Source organism: Podarcis cretensis (genome assembly GCF_951804945.1).
Source record: "Podarcis cretensis genome assembly, chromosome: 1".
In the NCBI taxonomy this organism is placed as follows: domain Eukaryota; kingdom Metazoa; phylum Chordata; class Lepidosauria; order Squamata; family Lacertidae; genus Podarcis; species Podarcis cretensis.
In genome coordinates, this window is record NC_137170.1 from 10,416,753 (window position 1) to 10,436,897 (window position 20,145).

General features: G+C 46.6%; 1 long non-coding RNA gene across 1 annotated transcript in view; it reads right to left on the reverse strand.

Annotated features, from left to right (window-relative positions):
* Positions 1-19,677, reverse strand: part of LOC307208892 — a 73,135-nt gene extending 53,458 nt beyond the window's left edge. The window contains exon 1 of the long non-coding RNA XR_013835260.1: positions 19,643-19,677. This is a non-coding gene — a long non-coding RNA (uncharacterized lncRNA). The remainder of the gene's footprint in view (positions 1-19,642) is intronic.
* Between the last annotated feature and the right edge of the window lie 468 nt (positions 19,678-20,145).

Below are 20,145 nucleotides of genomic sequence, written 5' to 3' on the forward strand. Positions count from 1 at the left end.
CTTCCTACAGATGGCGTCTCTGAATCGACACTTGGCACGGGAATGGTTGCCTCCGCAGCCGGCACATTCCGGTTGGCCCTTGGACTTCTGTTGGAACTTCCTGCGCTCCCGCTTTGTCTGGTGCACGTCATCGTCTTCACTGGAGGATGCCTCATCACTGCTGGCCTCTTCATGATGCACCGGAACTGGCTCCCTAGCAAGACGCGGGCTGCTGGACTTGCGGATCTCCTGGGCGGAGCGTTCAGCAGCTTCTGAGGCCACAGCCTCCTCAATGGCTTTCTGTAGCGTGAGGTCTGGCTTGGCAAGGAGACGCCGTTGCAGATGGATGTCCCGGACCCCGCAGACGATTCAATCCATCAGGGCATCGTCTAAGTCTCGGAACTCACAGTGCATTGCAGCCTGTCGCAGGGCGGTGGTGTAGTTGTTGATTGACTCCCCCTCTGCCTGGTTCCGGTGGTAGAACGCATGGCGGGCAGCAATCTTGGACGGCTTTGGTGTGTAGTGGTTGCGGAGCTTCTCTTGGATCGTGTCCCATGGTGTTGCCTGGACTGCTTCAGGCGCAACCAATGCTCGGGCCGTCTCAAACACCTCAGGCCCACAGAGGCTGAGGAATAGGCCCCGCTTCCGATCCTTTGATACTGCTGTCAGCTCGTTGGCTTGGAGGTAGCAGTCGAACCGAGCGAGGTAGGAGTCCCATGATTCAGAGGCTGGCGCAAACGGCGGTAGAGGCACAAGTGAAGCCATGATTCCGATGCCGGCGTGAAGGGCGATGGATGGAACACAGTGCTCTTAGCCAGAACAGTCAGCTCTGAATTGGTTCTGTCCAGTGATTTTGCTCTGTGATTTTGCTCTGTGATTCAGCTCAGTTCAGAGGCTGGCCGCATCTGGCTGTGCTCTGATGTCCATCGATCCCACCTTCGTCGCCAGTGTTAAGTTGTGGGTTGACATAGCAGACGACACAGCGATTTCTCCAAGTAGCTTTTTATTTTGTAAGCTGGAATAGAACTGACTGCAAACAGCTCAGCCGGCCTGCTTTTATAGGCAGCCGGCTGTCAACATTGTAGCAACAACAGCCCAGAGTTCCCGCCTAAAATAACTGATGTGGACCTGAGTGAAAACTATCTACAGACCTGAGTGAAAACTATATACAGTATCCCCCTGCTGGCCCAGGGTGAAACTTCACTACATAACAGTCTGTGCTTGGCTACCCAAATACATGACTTTTTACATACCCTTAGAAACATTTGGAGAGGATCCCTAAGTTGACAGAGAGAGAGAGAGTGCAGAAATACAGGACAAAACTGTATCAATGCAGGACGTAGCATGGAAGAACGACAAGATACCAAAGAAAGAAGAATGGCAAGTCAAGCTTATGGAATATGCAGAAATGGCGAAACTGACGGAAAGAATCAGAGACAATGATAGTGAAGAATTTAAAAAAGACTGGGAATCTTTTGTGTTGTATTTACAGACATACTGTAAAGATATGGACTCACTAGCAGGGTTTAATTAAACACTTTCAAGTAAGAAAATAAGATCAAAGGTTTAGTAAGGACAACGTGGAGTGAAATTGACTGTAAGATGTAATCGTGAAGGAAAATTTGGTATAAAACTGATAATAAAGTAAGAGTATTAAGGTATAAGATTATAAAAATAAGATAATAATTAAGCAGAAGTGGTAAATATTTAAAGAACAGAAGGGGAAATTGAGGGAAGTCACGGGGAGGCGGGTGGGTTCTTTTTCTTTTATATGACAATTGTTATATGGTGTTGTTTGACTGAATATAAAACTGTAAAAATCCAATAAAATCTTTTTTAAAAAAGAAAAAAATACAGGACGTAGCATTTTACATTGAAATACAGGACAATCCTGTATCACACATGACAAGGGGCAACCGGGGCAACCCTAGGCATGCCTGTGACATCATGCTCGTGACGCGCATCGCATGCATGTCGTTGGAAGGAGGCGCAATGCAGAGCCAAGCGCTGTGCATCCTCAATGGCTGACCAAAAGTCCAGATGTAGCATTACAGTGGTATCTCTGGTTGCAAACGGGATCTGTTCTGGAAGCCCGTTCGCAACATGAAAAGAACCCAACCCGCAGCTGTGCATCTGCGCACGCACGGGTTGTGATTCGCCGCTTCTGTGCATGCACGTGACGTCATTTTGCGCTTCTGTGTGTGCGTGAGCGGCGAAACCTGGAAGTAACCCTTTCCAGTACTTCCGGGTTGCCGCGGGACGTAACCTGAAAGAACGTAACATGAAGCAGACGTGTAATGAATGTATGGGGGTTGCTTGTGCGTAAGTTGCTACCCTGCCTGGCTAGTTAGCCTGGTCAAACCTTTCCTGCCTGGACAGCCCTTCACTTCGTGGCTGTCTCAGTCGCTAGCAGAATCCGTCAGTGGGCGTTTCTTAAACTTCTTCCAGCACAAAAGCTCTTTGACGCCAAGTCTACGCCTACTTTCTCTGCGCGGAAGTCTTCAGCGCAGGGTGGGTGTGGGCAGAGGAGGACCAGTGCTCTCCCTGCTGGTCTCCAGCGAAGAGTCCTGGAGACCCCTCTCCGATTCCCCCAACCGCCCCCCTTTATCCCTGGTGTTACGCTGATTTCCTTCCCCAGCTGATGAGTTCCCTCTCTCCCTGCTTGCCCCTTCTCCGGCATCGCTTGGGAGCTCTGCCTCCACTCCTGGCTCTGATGTCAGTTCCCTGACAGGACGTAACTGTTGGGATACTGCCAGGGAGACGGAGGCATCAGGCAGGCCTCCAAGTCACCTCCAGACGATCACCGGTCTCCCGTGGAACAGCACCAGTCAATTAGCGACACAAGCCTCAGAGACATTCCAAGACTCGTGCACACCCTTTTCAGCAGTCTTCACAATGGAAGATTCAGACAGGAGAGCATATTTACAGCTTTATTCAACGTAGATCAGAACAAAGGAAAAACATGACTGCTTGCCTGCGTGTTCAGGAAAACAGCTGGAACAAAAGCTATATACAAAACGGAAGTTCCCAGCGAGACAGTGCTGGGAGTAAACAGGCATGTGATACACAACAATCATGCCTGGCCCTTTAAGGTGGAACGGAAATATCCTAACAGTAACATGAGGTATGACTGTATTATCCATTTACAATGGGGTGGAAGGTTCACAGGCTTCGAAGGACTTGCTCACAAAAATATTGACAGATGTACAAGTTATTATAGCTAGGAGGTGGAAGAAGCAAGCAGTATATAAAATGGTATAAAGAGGTTTCTATTAATGATAAATTAGCATGTGCCATTAAGGTAAGATGGGGAACATGCAGGAGAAATGATTTTGAGGGGATATGGAGGGGGTTTGTAGAATTTGTACTGTTAAAACAGAAAGGGGTCAAATCATCGCATGAGGTGTTGAAATTCTGGGAGGTTGGATGGTTACAGTGGAATCGTCTTGGGGGTGGTGTGCACATTTTTATTCTTATTCATTTATGATTATTACTGCTAAAAATATTGAGGGATCTGAAGAAACCTGTGCCCTTAGGATTTGGTGCCTATCATACACCCCCTACATTTAAAGCACACAGGGTGAGATTCAGCTATCCAGCCCCATCAGTGTGGAAGCCCCCCCCAAAGAACTTCCACTTGCACAATGGGGCTTCCCACCTCTGTCCTCCCCCTTGCCCTCCAGAATTGTCTCTGGGGGTTCAGGAGAACCCCTGAATGGGGAGAGGAGAGAGAGGGTGATTGCGTCTGGCAAGCTGGCATGCTTGCACAGAGAGAGCAACGGGGAAAGATGTTGAATCCCACCCATGACCTCCCCCCAGAGATGCCTAGGGACCTTCTACATGCCAAGCAGCTGCCCTCCCACTGCAGCCCTTCCCCAATTCCATATCACCCAGTGCAAACCTGTTTAACGGCTACAAAAATAAACAAAGAGTGCACTTGCATCCATTTTTAATGCCCTTGCATCAACTTGAAGCTACTTTGATGAATTTTAAGGTGCTTTAATGTGCTTTCCCATATATATATACCGTATATAAAAAATAACCTGTGGTATTTTTAGAACCATTTTTAGGATGAGACGACTTAAATAAATGGCAGAAATGTGATAGTATGTGAGCGAGCGGAGCCAAATTAATGTTCCCTTAAGTGGAGGACATAAATCCAAAGGGGAAATCCATTACATGATTAACTTTCATTTGGGCTGCCTTTTCGGTTCCCAGAGTTAAGCCTAACAGAGTTGTGCGTGATGTTTTGGAATGATTTTTAAAGGGTTTTGTTTTTGTTTTTTAAAAGCATTTTATGCAAGCATGACATTCCATTCATTGCAGTTCTAGAGAGTGCCGCATTCGATGAAGTTTGCATCGGTTACATGGCACGGATGTACCTAAGCAAGCTCCAATCTTAGAGCCCATGTTTGAAGCTATCTTTCTATATTTTCTACCCAAGAGTATTCTGCCTGTGTTCTCACTGCTACTGCTTAGATATATGCACGAACCTGACCTTTGGAACATTTTGTAAGTAAAGCATTTTAAACTTTATTTTTTTAAAAAAGTTTGCATCTGATAAAAAATAGTGGCAGGATAATAGCATATTGATGATAGTCCATGTGGTTTGTTTGCAGAAGATTTCAAGTTCAATCCCTGCCATCGCTAGTTAAAACGTGGGGAACCTGTGGCCCTCTGGATGTTGTTAGACTTCTTAACTCCCATCAGCCATAACCAGCATGGCAAATGGTCAGGTGTGATGGGAGTTGGGAGTCTGGCATAATCTGGAGTGTCACAGGATCCCCATTCCTGAATTAAAAGGCACAGGTAGCTTTAAGGTTAAATGATAATGGGGAAGACCTTCTGCCTGAGACCCTGGAGAGTTGCTGCTAAGTAAAGGTGTAGTGGTCATGTAGGATTGCTATGAGGAATTAGGATAAATGAAGCAAGCCATCGTGTCAGCGGTGAAAGCATCGCTTTGACTAGGTTTGGGTCATTGACATAATTTCTGGTCGATCTGCATCTCTGCCCCATTTTCTCTATGCCTGACAGTCACGTATAAAGCATTCTAGCACAGACCAGTTGCTTACCAGGCATCCTGGGTACATAAAAATAAGAAGGTAGCTTTGATGTAGCTTTTGTTAATCTTTAGGTAGATCTTAGGGCCAGGAACAGAGTTCACATGGAGGTGGTAAAATGCCTGTCTTTCTTTATGACCTCCGGGGTTTGGTGATCAGCAGTGGTGGGCAGGCGGTGAGCGATTGGCAGAAGTGACCTCCCCCCCCCCTAAAAAAGCTAAACAACTTATTTTCGTAATTTTGGGTTAAAAAAAATAGGGGTCTTATACATGGGGGCGTCTTATACACGGAAAAATATGGTATAGACTAAATCCTATGCAATTGAGCCCAAGAGAGGGTCTTTTTGCTTTTTGCTTCTAAAACACCTTTGGAGCAGTCCATAAATTATAGCTTGTCTGTCCTCACCAACTCCTCCAGGCAGCATGCTATTGGACTCTCCATACTTGCCAGAACAACGACACAATGGCAGGAAAACCAGCCATCTACAAGCCCCATGCACCCCAGCCAGCTTGGCCAGTAGTCGGGAATTATGGGAGTTACAGTTCACCAGCATCTACAAGACTGCAGCTCTCCCCATCCCTGGCTTAGAGATGATGGGGAACAAGCTTATGCATATACTGTTATATCAGATGTGATGGTAAGCCTTGTGTCCAGCTGCTTGAACGCAAGATGAATGTGGCAACAACGCACCAAGTGTACAAATTCTTTGGCAACCTGCAATGCGCAGCTGAAAAACAACAGGGTCACTTAACGAGCCTCTGTTTTCGGGGAAAGGCCTTCAATATATAAAGCCAGTGAGCTTGCAATATTAAAACGTCCTGTCCTATTATGGTAATGGGAAACAAATGAACCTGGATTTCCAGCAGTGAGCAAACTGTCCTCCCTCAGAAGCTTCACACACATTAAAATGAGAGCAAAATAATTCAGAGCCAATGGTTTGTCCCCGAGGGAATAAACATTTCATCTATGTTTTCTTTTTTTCATTCCTAGGAAAAAGAATGCACACCTTTGTTTAAGTAGGTGAACTGAAGGCTCATGCTACATTAAGTATGCTCATAAATTAAAATGATACCTACCCATGAATATGCATCAACTCCTTTGCAAGTGAGGTTTGTTGCTGGTGCTGTATATAGGAAGAGTGCATCTGATAGCTGGGTCCTGCCGCGTTACTTACAAAGTGTCAGTATTTGATTTTGTTTCACTGTCCCACCAATATTACGGGCTCCACAGGTTTTCTCCCACTGAAATCTTGGAAAGAGCAGAAGCTTATGCAGGGAGAAAATGAGGTGGATTTTTTTGTTTTGTTTTGTTAGGCCAGTGTCATGGACGCAAGAATACAACCTAACTACTAGGGCTGGGCAATATATCAATATATTGTCCAAAGCTGGTTTGAAGTCCATATTTTGATATTGATTTCATAGTTTTTGACCTGGCAATATATATATATATATATATATATATATATATATATATATTGCAAATTGTGATGTGGATGTGCTGTGCAAAAATCACAAAGTGATTTCCCCCCTTGAATTATTATGTTACTTGAGTTATTATTTCTAAAGCCATTGCTCTGCCACTTCTGGTTCCTCATTATGCAGAGGGTAAGGTTCTGGTCCTCCTGTTAACAATGAGCAAGGAAAGCCATTGATTGCTTCTGTAGAATAATCGCAGTCGCATCTTAAAACTGTGCAAGTCAGCCTGCTGGTTTGTTTCCAGGCAGAAAAATGATTGCAGCCCTTGTCTGACAGACATGATTAATAACCCGGCAGTTGCCTTTGAACTAAATGCAGCACTTGCCAAAAAAAAATCGGAAGGAATCGGAGGAGGAGGGGGGTGATTGTGGCAGTGACAGTCATTTTGCAGCCAGACGACTCTTACTTTGTGATTAAAGAACAAACACAATTACATGGAGGACATGCAACAGCAGAAGCACTCTTCCTCTTCCACTTCTGCCTCCCTCTTCATTCCAGACGCTCCTACTTCTTTGAAGCCCATTTAGATATTTGAAGATGACCATCTTATCTCCTCTTGCTCTCATATTTTCCAGGCAAAAAAAATATACCCAACTCCTTCAACTGTTCCTCATCAGGCTTGGTTTCCAGAGCTTTGATTTGATCATCTTGGCTGCCTGCCTTTGCACATCTTCCAGCTTGTCAATGTTGTTGTTTAGTTGTTTAGTCATGTCCGACTCTTTGTGACCCCATGGACCAGAGCACGCCAGGCACTTCTGTCTTCCACTGCCTCAAGCAGTTTAGTCAAACTCAAGCTGGTAGCTTCGAGAACAGTGTCCAACCATCTCGTCCTCTGTCGTCCCCTTCTCCTTGTGCCCTCCATCTTTCCCAGCATCAGGGTCTTTTCCAGGGAGTCTTCTCTTCTCATGAGGTGGCCAAAATATTGGAGCCTCAGCTTCGGGATCTGTCCTTCCAGTGAGCACTCAGGGCTGATTTCCTTCAGAATGGAGAGGTTTAATCTTCTTGGGACTCTCAAGAGTCTCCTCCAGCACCATAATTCAAAAGCATCAATTATTTGGCGATCAGCCTTCTTTATGGTCCAGCTTTCACTTCCATACATCACTACTGGGAAAACCATAGCTTGTCAATAAAAGGTAAAGGTACCCCTGCCCGTACGGGCCAGTCGTGTCCGACTCTAGGGTTGTGCGCTCATCTCACTTAAGAGGCCGGGAGCCAGCGCTGTCCGAAGACACTTCCGGGTCACGTGGCCAGCGTGACGAAGCTGCAACTGGTGAGCCAGCACCAGCACAGCACACGGAAACGCCGTTTACCTTCCCGCTATAAAGCGGTACCTATTTATCTACTTGCACTTAGGGGTGCTTTCGAACTGCTAGGTGGGCAGGAGCTGGGGACCGAAAGACGGGAGCTCACCCCGCCACGGGGATTCGAACCGCCGACCATACGATCGGCAGGTCCTAGGCGCTGAGGTTTTACCCACAGCGCCACCAGCAAGCTTGTCAATAGCCAGCTACAAATCCACGTATTAGTTACTTCATCCAGCTCACACTTTACCAGCTTCTCCTCTAGAATACCATGGGGAACTTAGGTTGAGGGGGTTGGTGGTCATACCTTTTTGCCCTTCCTAAATGCATACCCTAAAAAATAAAATTTATTTATTTATTTATTTATTTAACTATTTATACCCCGCCCGTCCGACTGGGTTGCCCCAGCCACTCTGGGTGGATTCCAGAATACAGTGGACGCTTGGGTTGCGAACGTGATCGGTGCGGGATTCACACTCGCAACCTGCAGTGTTCGCAACCCGCATCTGCGTGTCTGTGGGTTGCGATTCGGTGCTTCTGCGCATGTGCAAAGCGCGATTTAATGCTTCTGCGCATGCATGACCGCCAAAACCCGGAAGTAACCCGTTCCAGTACTTCTGGGTTTCGGTGGTCCGTAACCCAAAAAAACCGCAACCTGAAGCGTCTGTAACCCGAGGTATGACTGTATATAAAAACATAATAAAACATTAAACTTATTTTTTTTTTTAAAAAACTTCTCTATACAGTACAGGGCTGCCTTCAGATGGCTTGGGGTGGGGGTGGGGTGGGGCAGGGTCGGATAACTCCATACTCAGCAACATTTATCTGATGAAAATAGGGACATCCTAAGGAAAAACAGGACATTCTGGGATCAAATGAGAAACCAGGACAGTTTCTGTAAATCCAGGACTGCCCCTGGAAAATAGGGATACTTGGAGGGTCTGTAAATGTCTGCCCTGCTGGTCCCCACTGATTCAGAAAAGCCTTTTTGTTCTCCTCTTGCCAATTTCAGTCCAATCACATTGATACCACCCACAAACACCCTCTAAAATGTCTGCTGGCTGAGCTTGATAAATAAAGAGGCTGTGGAATTTCATAAACCTCCTACTTGCAATTCCCAGCCAGAAGTGGCTGAGGATTTTCCAATCCTCTCAGTTCACCCTGGAGTGGGAGGTTTGGTCCTGTTCAATCAGTGCTAAATTATGACCCTTGCTTGGAGTTTATTCTCGGCATCCTCTCCATACTACTAAGAGCATGATTTTAATGGCTTGCAGCAAGGACCTTTCCCAATAAAGAAATAAGCTTACAAAAGTCCCATAGCTTCTAGTATAAACACAACTTGCCAAAAAGGATCCCTATAGGGCCCAGTGGAGAGGCCCCTTCCCAGACTTTCCCACCTTGATGTGCATGTGCGATAAGCATAATTGATTTAATTGGAGGTTTAAAAATGCAAAATGGCAAAATGTGTATTGCTAACATAGGGATTTGAACTCCTAAATGGGTAAACGATTACCTGTTGATTGTTCTCTAGCTGAATGTAACCTTTGATCATGCGGTGAAGGTATTGAGTTGCAAATCTCCATTTTGAAAGGGAGTTGCCTTTGTGCTTCTGTCTCCCGAAGCCCATGGAGTGAGGGTGTAAATGAAGCTCTCCTGAAGGGAGAATAAACAGCCTAAGGTCAATAGAGGCTGCAATGCAGGCTGTGGGGAAGAGAGAGAGAAACCTCTGTTTCTAGACCTGTTTGGATTATTTCCTGTTTTCTAAATTGCTGAGCCTGTGCTAGACAACACAAGACATTGTGTGAATATTTTGGGATGCATGTTTGATGCTTATGTTCTGTTTTTGAAGTGTTCTGCCAAAGCAATTTCTGAGCTTGGGAGGAGAGGGTGTTGCGGGCAATCCCCTCCCACACACGCGGGGGCTGGCCTTTTGCCCCCCGCGAGAACAGGGAATCCCTGGGTGTGCCTTCGACCCATCCCGCCAATCGGTGGGCTGGGGAGGCGGGGCCTAGCCTATTTAAGGCCAGGCACACCCAGGGACCGCTCTCTTTCCCCTTTCCAGCTGAGCGGTTTTTCCCATCCCACCCACCCTTTAGACTTAGCTAGCTATGACCTTGCTATGGACGCCGCAAGGGGCCTGGTAGGAATTTTTCCAATTTGGCACACTTCTAGCCTTTTGGTTTTTTCGCCTACCTCGTAGCAAACGTCACAACTTCTGCGGTATTGGCGGTTAGGCATTGGCAGGGGGTTAACTGTTATGTCACCTTCCCCCAATGAAAAGGGTAGTCCGGTAGAGGACTCCGGGGGGCGTTGCCTTGTCCGAAACCTAGGGAGGTAAGGGCCTCCGGCACGCCCCTGAGCGGTGACACCCGTGGGATCCTAGTTGGCGGACTTCAACAGGACTCCCATGGCTTGTGGATAACCCTTCCCGGTCTCCATGTCGGGTAGTCGATAGGAGCCAATGCCTAAGGCCAATACCTTTCAATTCTGTAATCAATAAAGTTGTGGCCTTTTTATGCCCATTAACCTTAAATAATGTGTCCAGTGTCTTCATTTCACATGGGGGAGGGGACTTGCCACGCAAGTAATATTTTTATGGGCCTGGATAATGATTTCTTCCAAAAACATGAGTCAGTTCTTATGCTTCCAGTCACTTCACACTGTGCAATATTGATATAGGCAACCATGTGTAGACTGCTCTTCTTAAAGTAAAGAGTACATGTCTTTCCCTGGCCTGTGTATCACAAAACCCAGGAGAACATGATCACTTCCTCCCAAGTTTCCAAGTACTTTCACTTCATCAGGCAGTTCCTCACTGATGGTGAGGACCAGGTCCAGGGTAGATGATCCCCTTCTTACTCCTTTTACCTTCTGAGGAATGAAATTGTCAGTGAGGCAATGGAGAAATTTGTTGGACCTTACATTCTTGGCAGAGTTTGAGTTCCAACAGACATCAGGATAATTGAAGTCTCCCATGACTACTATGTATAATTTTTGAATATACAGGAAAGTCTAGCAATAGGTGTGGGTAGGTTACTGGTGGGGGGGCTGATGCCTTCTCACTCCCCGTCCATTAAGTGCCACCCGTGTTTTCCAGTCAGAGTAATTCTGAAGACCCTACTGACAGGCTGTTCTAACTCCTGAGTGCATCAGATCATGGCAAAGCAGCTTCAGCTCACTGTGTTGTCTTTCGTTTGGGGGTGTGGATGCTAAATTTGCATGCCATTAAAATTACATCATGGCTCAGAGCTCTTGCAGTGCTGCTGCTTTAGACAGTGCCTGTCCTAAAGGCCACTGGAGGAGAGAGACTAAAGCTTGCTTTTATGTCCACCCCCCATCCCACCGTTCTGGTTTCAAACGCTTGTACCAGGTTTTTGTTTACAGAGAGAGAGTCGGGAAGAGGGAGCAACAAGGAGGAGCCTGCTTATGTAACCTGACATGTTTATCTTGGACTTTTTAGCCCTCCTGGCAATTCCCTTTGGAATTCACGTTAATGGCCTGGGTTTGTTTCTGCTGAAATCACCGGCAGCAAATCCATGCCCAAAAGGAACAGCGCCAAACTATTTAAACTCAAGAGACAGCCTCGCTTTTGCCTAATAGTTTCATCAAAGCCAATTAAGCAATTTCTCTTGAAGTCCTCCCCTTCTCAACTCTACTGGCCTTGAACCATAGTTGCAGCTTTGCTTTCTTCTTATTCGGAGAGTCACAAGTGAGCGCGGAGACAAAACAGCCTCTTTCTTCCTCTTTTACATTGGTCCTTAAATGCTGCTTCATAGATGTGTGCAAATGGCGTCAGTCCATGACTGTCTTAGGGACTAGCATCCCATGTGCTAAATGTGAGATAGCTCATCTCTGTGCCCCGTCTGGAGATTTGACTGATGTTCAATTCCAGGCATTTTACAGGTAGGGGGTTGGTAGGATTCCTGCTTGAGAGAGAAACAAAGTGAATGCAATTCAAGGCTGCAATAACAGAAATCTAGTGTCCAGATCAAGGGAAGTAATTGTACTGCTCTATTCTGCCCTGGCCAAATCACACTTGGAGGACTTTGTCCAGTTCTGGGCACCACAATTTAAGAAGGATATTGACAAGCTGGTAGGTGTGCAGAGGAGGGCGACCAGGATGATAAAGGGTCTGGAAACCAAGCCGTATGAGGAACGATTGAAGGAGCTGGGTATGTTCATGCTGGAGAACAGAAGACTGAGAGGTGATATGATAGCTATCTCAGCTACTGGAAGATGGTGCAAGTTTGTTTCCCACTGCTCTATCTGCCTATCTGTCTATTAAAAACAAATAGATTGATAGCACAGCACCATCCCTATATATAAATATAAAACCTACTGAAATCATACAGATAAACATGTAATGAAAACAACACAGCACCAGCCCTTTCATTAAAAGCAGTAAGGGTCTGGATTCACAGAATGCTGTGTGAGATAGTAAGTCTGCAGGCTTGAGTTTGCTAGCTGATGCAACTGGCTGATGCAATCAGCCTGCAATACTTTCTATGGAAGTGCTGGGTCAGAAAAACTCAGCAGCAATGTGCTGACAGTTGATTGGCTGTCATCGGTTTAAAAGGGAAACCTGTCCATCAGTAAGGTGGTGGTTTAGAAGAGTGTGGTCAGAGAGAGATAGAGAGATAGAAAGGTTATCCTATTTGCCTTAAGGTGCAGCCAGGTACTCGGTTTGTGTTAAGTTGTGGGTGAACATATCAGACGGCACAGCGATTCTTCAAACAGCTCTTGTTTATTCATAGCCCAGGACAGAACTGAACTGAAGGGTTCAGTCAGCCTGCTTATATAGAGCTCCAGTACAACGTTACTGTAACAACTTTCTAAAACTATCCAATCACTGAACATCACTTTCGATCCCTTATTTGCATAACTATCTACAGTATCCCCCTGCTGGCCCAGGGTGAGAACTTCAGTACATAACAGTTTGACCGTATGAACTGCTCGTGTATTATAACCTGTAGATTATTGTATATGTTTGTATATACATATAGCTCACAATAAATATACTGCATTGGACTGAAGAACCTGGAACTCTGAGCATTTCTGCTAAAGTGCCATGGAGAATTTGTGACAGTCAGTTCCCCAAAACCAGTTGGAACCAGGAAGTCTTCCCCAGCTGGCGGAAGTACAACAAGGACAGAGCCAGTCTGGCTTCTCTAGGGAGGGAGTTCCAAAGTCTGGGAGCCACCACCGAGAAGGCCCTCTCCTGCCCCCCCCCACAACCAAGTGTCCCTGTGAGGGTGGCGGAACTGAGAGAAGGGCCTCCTTCAAAGATCTCAAAAGGGCAGGTTCATCTGAGGGAATACGGTCTTTCAGATAGCTTGGACTTAAGCCACGTAGGGCTTTATATATCCTAAGCGGAACTTTGAATTGTGGCTGGAAACAGATTGGTAGCAAGGGGAGCTATTGCCACAAGGGTCATCATGTGCTCTCCACAACCAGCCCTGGCCAACTGATCACTTTTCAAATACGAAACCACCCAGGTAAAAGGGGGTGGGGGTGGGGGTGGGAAGGGTTGTCAGAATTACAAGCGCTCCTTTGCAAAGCTCTTGGCGCTCGGGGGGGGGGGTGTGTGGAATCCCATGCCTTCCTTTTTGTTGGAATAACGCAGTCAGCAAAATCTCTCCTGCCACGTCTAATCTCAGATCCATGGCTGTGAAAATATGCCCAAAGGGGGGGGGGGATGCTGAAATTTGCAATAAAATACCCCCAAACACCTTGTGTGGCAGACAGCGGTGACGCTACCAAAGCAATACATACCTTTACAGAGCGCTAGAGGCGAGGAATGAGCGTCTAATAAATCCCCAGCAAAGATCAGACAAGACCTTGCCCTGTCACTTTCAAACAAAAGAGAGTTAGCTCAGGGTACGGAAAACCTGCAACAAAAGTCCCCTTTGGATTTATAAATTCTACCTCTCCGTCTCCACCCCCCACCCAATGGTTTTTCATTCTTAGTATGCTTCATAAGCCACTCATTCTCTCTCACTTCAGGTCTTCCATAACCTCTGCTGGGGGGAGAGAGAGTTTATTGCAGGCTGCACAGGAAGGCGAAGGGAGCTGGGGGGGGGGGAAGAGGGAATTTCACTTTATCAAAGCATTTTTATTGCTTTCCTCCCCTCCCCTGCCTCGCCTTGCTTCCATCCTTCTGAAATTTCATAAAAGCGCACCCTGTCAATCTATGAAGTGCACATACTGAGCTGTGTATGTGTATATATATATATATAAAATATCACAAAGAGAACGTTTCGCTGTTTTTGCTATAATAGCTATTGTTGCTGAATTAGATTCATCCCAGATGAGAAGCATCATAATGCTTTATTCAATGAGCTAGGTTAGACTGCAAACAGCAAAACTCATTAAAAATAATAATATTTTTTTTTACTTAGTACATTTGTTAGGAAACCAGAAGCATTTTTATTAGGAATAATAGGCGAGGAAATACCCAAGAAAGACCAAAAACTGTTTAGGTATGCAACTGTCGCAGCAAGAGTTTTATTAGCACACAGAGGGAAACGACAAGACTTACCAACGATCCACAACTGGCAGACAAAGATGGTGGAATATGCTGAGTTGGCGAAATTGACTGGGAAAATCCGAAACCAGCGGGATCAAACGTTTCAAAAGGACTTTATAGAGTATTTGAAAGATAATCGTAAACAATTAACAGCACTGACAGGACTGATCTAAAGCCTGATAGTTTATAGAAAGCACCGATTTACAATTAATATAATTAAGTGATTAATGGAATTGAATAGAGAGTAAAGGGGGGAAATTGAAATGCAATTTTTAAAAAGATATAATTTAAGGTAATCATGGGCCAGGAGGGAGGGGAGTTGAGTGCTTGTGAGAGTGGAATATAATATGAATTTGAGTGTGTTATATTTATATATAAAATGGAAACTTAATAAAAATGATTATTTTTTTATTAATATTGTTTACTTGGAGCCACCCCTTTAATCCACTACCCCGTTGGAGGTTGCAGACCATAATTTTTTTCCAAGGCATCAGGTTCACTCCAACCATGAGGCATAACTGCCTCAGGTGGCAGGATCCACAGGGACAGCAGATACAGCCTTCAAGGAATCAAGGGTGTAGAAAGGCGGGGTGGAGGGGGCGGTTGCCCCGGGTGTCACTCTGGGAGGGGTGACAAGATGGCCCCTGCCTCCTCCCAGCTGTAGAGCGGCCGAGGGTGCACACAGTCCATATGGGCGTCCATACAGGATGCCGCTTGTGTGGCAGTCTATACAGTCGCCGTGCAAGCGGCAGCCCTTATGGCCTCCATGCACGAGTGGCAGCCCATAGGGACTGCCCATGTGCAGATGTGCCCCGGGTGCCAGAAAGGGTTCCTCCGCCACTGCAAGGAATGTATCGCTTGCTGCTGCAACTGCATGCTCCTTGTAGGCTAGATCTGCTGTCTCCTAGCAGCGGCCCCAGCGCTGCCTCTACAGCAGCATCCTGGCAAACAGGATCTCCTGATCTCCTCCCACCATTGTAGATCTTCACTCACCCGGTCTTCCTTGGTGGAGAGGGAAGGCACTGTTTTGTGGCTTTTGCCTGAGGTGCCAAAATATATTGGGCTGGCCCTGTAAGGTGTCAAGTGGCCTCTCTGCACCAGGGTTTCCCAAACTTGGGTGTAATGGTTCTAGGGGTTGCTTGTGCGTAAGTCGTCGCCACACCTGGCTGAGTTACCTAGGTGAACCCTATTCTGTCCGGACAGCCACTCACCTGTGGCTGTCTCAGTCGCTGGCAGAATCCATCAGTGGGCGTTTCTTGAACTTCTTCCAGCAAAAAAGCTCTTTGACGCCTAGTCTCCGCCTACTCTCCCTGCACGGAAGCCTTCTGCGCAGGGAGGGTGTGGGCAGCAGAGGACCCGTGCTCTCCCCGCTGGTCTCCGGCGAGGAGTCATGGAGCCACCTCGCCGATTCCCCCGTCTGCCCCCCTTCTTCACTGGTGCTACGCTGATTTCCCTCCCCAAAAGATGGGCTGCTTCTCTCCCTCCTGGGACGCTCTCCGTAATCCCTCTGGAGCCCTCCCTCTCCCTCTGGCTCCGATGGCAGTTCCCTGACATTGGGACTCCCGCGGTTTTTCCACTACAACTTCCTCCTCATCCTTCGGCGATCACTCTTAACCGATCAAGATTGTCTTCCATAAACACAGTTATAACAGTGGGTCCGTAAGTGACTGTGGAGGCCAATTCTGGATCCACACGTCCTTCCACTGTGGGGACATAGGTTTCCAGGCGGGAGTTGATCATGGTGAGGGTTTGCCAAGCATGCCTTCCTCTTAGCACATTTCTCCCTTTCATCCTGAGTTCAAGCATCTTCCAAGTACATGACACCTTTGGTAAAGGCTGTTCTCCGCGCTCGCAGGCCAGTGTTCCCCAGTTGTCAGTGATTATTCTACATTTTGAAAGATTTGCCTTGAGAGAGTTTTTAAGGCTCTCCCGTTAACCACCAGCATTACGCTTTCCATTTTTAAGTTGGGAATAGAGTAGTCGCTTTGGAAGACGACAATCAGGCATCTGACCAATCCAATGAAGTTGATGTTGAAGAATCATTGCTTCGACACTGGTGATCCCCAGCTAACAGGACCAGGGGTCAGGGATGATGGGAACTGTAGTCCCAAAACACACATCTGGAAAACCCTGCTCTACCCTATGTGTACCCAAGCTGCATGGGTCCATAGGCACCCCTAGTACTTCTTTCCTTGATTTTGATTTGGGAACCAAGCCAGCGTGCATACAAGCTGTGTGTGAATAGCCTCACTCTGTGTATGGGGGACCTTCCATTTTGCAGGGTTCCGGATCGTGTGCATGCAGCCCAAACACCCACTGTTCTTTTTTTAATTTCCCCAGTGTCTATACTGCCAACATTTAAGAGTGCTAGTCAGCTAAGTTTTACTCAGAGTAGATGCACTGAAAATGATGTACATGACTCAGTTAGACCTATTAATTTGAGTGGGTTTGCTCTGAATCGAACTTAGCTGAGTACCACCCTAAGAGAAGAAAATCATGGTGAGCAGCATGAAATCAACAATAAAATTTCATCCATAAAACTAAATCCAAAATGTATCACAAATCAGTACATCTGATTAATACATCAACATCGCTGGGAAACTCCTCAGGGAAAACCTGGTGTGCACATAAGCTCTGCCTGTTTTCAGATTAATGAGAAGCAGTGGTATGATCCCCATTTTCTCTCCAGATTTTATTTTATTCACCTACGACAGGCACTTAACCAGATATTTTGTGGTGAGAGGGCCTGTCAGGATCCCCCACAGTACCCAGCCAGATACTTCTGGCTGTCCTGGCTCCAACCCCAGACATGACAGCAGAGTCTTTTACTTGTGAGTAAGAGAAATGCCTTTTTAAACAGAGTATGCTGGTATAGCAGTCAGAAATCCAAAGCTCAAAACGCTCATCCCAACAAGTTATCACGCCCAGCCAGCTTTACAACCAAGGTGAGGCACATGCCCTCCTTGCAAGATTTTTTGTTGGCAGTTGTCTGTCTCAAAAGACAATGGAGTGCACCTCTAGGGGTGAAGTCAAACCGCTGGAGAATCACAGCACCTGCTGTGGCAGCAGAGACTGGTAATTAAAAGCAGAAGCAGAGAGTGAACAAAGCAATTTAGAAACAGATCTGTTAAGTTGTGGGTGAACATATCAGACGACACAGCGATTCTTCAAACAGCTCTTGTTTATACACAGGCCAGGACAGAACTGAACTGAAGGGTTCAGTCAGCCTGCTTATATAGAGCTCCAGTAACAATTTTCTAAAACCATCCAATCACTGAACATCACTTTTGATCCCTTATTTGCATAACTATCCACAGTATCCCCCTGCTGGCCCAGGGTGAGAACTTCAGTACATAACAAGATCAGAATCTCTTAAAAAATTCAGTTACAGTGGACGCTCGGGTTGCAAACGTGATCCGTGCGGGAGGCATGTTTGCAACCCGCAGTGTCCACAACCCATAGCACAGTGTCTGTGCATGCACGGGTTGCGATTCGGTGCTTCTGCACATGCACAAAGCGTGATTTAGTGCTTCTGTGCATGCACGAGCGCCGAAACCCGGAAGTAACCGAGTTCCAGGACTTCTGGGTTTCAGTGCATCCATATCCCGAAAACGGATAACCTGAAGCATCTGTAACCTGAGACATGATTGTATAAGGTTGATCCTGGGAACTATGCATATCCCTGCTGTATTTTAACAGCAAATTCATTTTCTAAGAGCCGATCCTTCTGTAGCCAAAATGACGTCATCTATGCATAGCTGTCAAGTGTCCCTTATTTGAAGGGACAGTCCCTTATTCCAGCGCCATGTCCCGCTGCTGTCCCTTATTGATGGATGTCCCTTAAATGTCCCTTAAATGATGTCCCTTAAATTTCAAAGGAAGCAGCTCCTCTCCCTCCCTCCATGCTGGCCAGGAAGGAGGGAGGCTCCAACTGTGTTGCTTGGCTGTGTTGCTCACCCAATAAGAAGTCTAAGAACAACTGGGGGGCGGGGTGGAGCTTGCATGCCTTGTGTGTGGCTAGTTAATGCAAGCTGAGGGGGGTTTTGAATGCTGGACGCCATTTTGTTGCACGTGCTGCTGCAAACTTTGCAGTGCAAAGCCAGGCCAGGGAGCCATCTTAAGTTGAGGCTGCATAGGCCTTGTGGTGCATGTGATTCAGATTCTATTCAGTTGAACCTCTGGTTACAAAGTTGGTTGGACAGTGTTCTCAAAGCTACCAGCATGAGTTTGACCAGATTGCAGGAGGACAGGAAGACTGGAGTGCCTGGAACAGGTGAGGCTGCAGGTCCCTTATTTTGGCTGTTGGTCCCTTATTTCCAAATCTGTAAGTTGACAGCTATGCATCTATGGGAAAGTGTGAGGCATCAGTTGGGGACCTCTCAGCCCAGAGAGACTGAGCATGCTCCAAGCGCAGGGACTGATGGGTAACTGTTGAGAGGAAAGGAAAACCAAAAGCTGCGGAGAGGGGAAATGGAACAGAATGATCCTGGAAAATGGCATGGCTGGCTGAAGCTATGAAGCACCATTTTGTTGTGACCTTTTGCTGCAGGCCAGACTCGTTCCATCTCTTTGCTCACACAAATTTAGAGATGGGGCCCAAGGACCCACACCTGTGTCAGGCACATGTCTGCACAACGGGCCAATGGGGGAACAATGAGATGCACCTCCCAGCAAAGCAGCGCTCCCTGTGGGAAGTCTGGGCTGCTCCAGATGTGCACATTTGTTTACTCGTTCCTTCGCCCACCCACACAGGCACACAATTACACGTTAGCTTCCACTCTGCCTGCTGTGCGCCGTATTAATTCGCTCTGTGGTAGCCTGGCCTGCATTGATAGAGATGCAAAGGAAAGAAAGGGGTTGCGTATTTATGGTTAAAGAGACAACAGAAATACATAATTGTCCTATAATATGTCATCGACAGCTCAAAACGAACTTGCCAGCTGCAGCACATGAAAGAGCAGCCTGCTCTTTCAGGAATAGATGCATCCACACTCCCACCCCAAGACGAGGAACTTCTAGAGGAGGGGGCTGAAACCTGAAGAATCGCAACACATAAACATAAATACCAGGAACTCTTTAAATGCAGTTTTGAAAAAGATCTGTATCCCCGACCTCCTGCCTCCGCACAATGCAAAATAGAGAGGATTCCACGATTCTTTCATTTATTAATCACTTTCCTGCAGCATCTCAAAGCAATTTCACAGAATCATAGAATTGTGGAGTTGGAAGGGACCCTGGGGAGCATCTAGTCCAACCCCCTGCGATGCAGGAATATGCCACTGTTCCATGCGGGGCTTGAACCTACAACCTTGGCATCATCAGCACCATGCTCTAACCCAGGGTTTCCCAGCCTTGGGTCTCCAGCTGTTTTCGGACTACAATTCCCATCATCCCCAACAACTGGTCTTGCTAGCTAAGGATGATGGGAGTTGTGGTCCCGAAACAGCTGGAGACCCAAGGCTGAGAAACATTGCTCTAACCACTGAGTTATCTAGGCTATTTTTGCCCAGTCCTCTGTTAAAGCAATCCCAGTTGTTGGCCATCACCACCACTTGTGGGAGTGAGTCCCATAGTTTAATTCAGATTCACTGGAAGCCCTACACTCCCCCCGCCCAGTCCACTTTCTCCATGCCATCCATAATCTTATAAAGTTCATATTATGCCGCCTCTTGCCATTTTTATCAACTAAATTCACCAACATTTCATTTGAGAGAAATTGCTCCAACCCCTTGATCATTTTGGTTTTCTTCCTGAACCTTTTTCCAAGTCCACAATATCCTTTTTGTGGTGAGGTGACCAGTATT